At 28.5% G+C, this 1,279-nt stretch overlaps 1 long non-coding RNA gene across 1 annotated transcript; it reads left to right on the top strand.

The window, feature by feature from the left end:
- Positions 1-1,019: 1,019 nt before the first annotated feature.
- On the top strand, positions 1,020-1,279 carry LOC107882769. Its single transcript, XR_001678909.2, has 2 exons — positions 1,020-1,167; positions 1,241-1,279. It is a non-coding gene; the product is annotated as an uncharacterized LOC107882769 (long non-coding RNA).

The following is a 1,279-nucleotide window of genomic DNA, read 5'->3' as shown; positions in this document are numbered from 1 at the left end:
AAAGTTATTGTCGGAAGTAGGTAGGTACACTGATAATCATTTATCACCATATCTTCGATATCGAATTTATTACTTGTAACTTCTAGTCTTTATAAGCGATAAGTATATCAGTAATATCATGACCAGTGGTACTATTAGCGTGGGGGAGAACTGTGCAACATAGTGGGGTATTTTGGGGCACAACTTAGGCTTAACTATCGTACTTACTGAATTGATTTGAATAGTTTATTATTTTTTACGCTGGAGCACAAGAATCCCAATTACTGCGTTCTGCAGTACTGACTAGGTATAACGCATTTACACACAAACACCTCTCAAAACACCCCAACTTTGAGGAGTTGTATCTCGTCAACGGATAAACGAAAAATGAAAATTTAAACGTGATAATTCATGAGAAAAAAAGCCTTACTAAATTATGAAATTTTTAGTATGGGTTGCCATTTGAAAATCAAAAGTTGATGGTGGTTTGCATAATAAATATAAGGGTGAAAAATATAAAAAAATTATATAATTCTAGAACAGCATAGGTCTAAAATTTCGAAAAAAAAAAAAATTAGAAAAATGTGAATACTTTTTGAGATAATGAGTGTTTTACGCTTAATCAATCACCCTGTATAATGAAATAATTAGTTAAAATCAATTGTATCTGCTTGATGATAATTAATTTTCGCTGTCTGCTCCGACTTAAACTAATTGGCCTCAGCAGACCACAGGATAATCCACAGGCCCAAAATATGTTGCAAATGCAGCACATAAACCTTAAACTGCATGTCTATATTGTGATTTATGTGTAGGTATTTAAAAATAACAAATAATATATTATAGTATTTAATACCATAAAAATATTGTCATTAACTAATATTACTTTATTTTCTATAAAAAGTAGAAACACATGATCTTAAAGATAAATTATATTTTTGGGATCCTGTGATGATTATAGTATTATACACTACGAAATGGTTGAACAAACCATTATCATATTTAAATCTAGTTTTAAATATTTGTTATTGTAGGTATTTGAATGTGTTATCAAATGGGTAAAACATGATTTAGATCATAGAATAGATTTTTTACCAAAATTAATGGAACATGTACGTTTGCCACTATTAAAGCCTGATATATTGTTTAATATATATGAAGAACCTCTTCTAAACACTAGTCCTAAATGTATGTTATTTCCTTAAATTTGCCATCATTATAAATTTATATTTTTTATGAATTATTAATATAATTTTTTTAGGTAACAATTATTTAGTTGAAGCCTTACGTTTTAATCATC

Source organism: Acyrthosiphon pisum, unplaced genomic scaffold (genome assembly GCF_005508785.2).
Source record: "Acyrthosiphon pisum isolate AL4f unplaced genomic scaffold, pea_aphid_22Mar2018_4r6ur Scaffold_20922;HRSCAF=22543, whole genome shotgun sequence".
Lineage (NCBI taxonomy): Eukaryota > Metazoa > Arthropoda > Insecta > Hemiptera > Aphididae > Acyrthosiphon > Acyrthosiphon pisum.
This window is presented reverse-complemented; position numbering and strand designations above follow the sequence as displayed.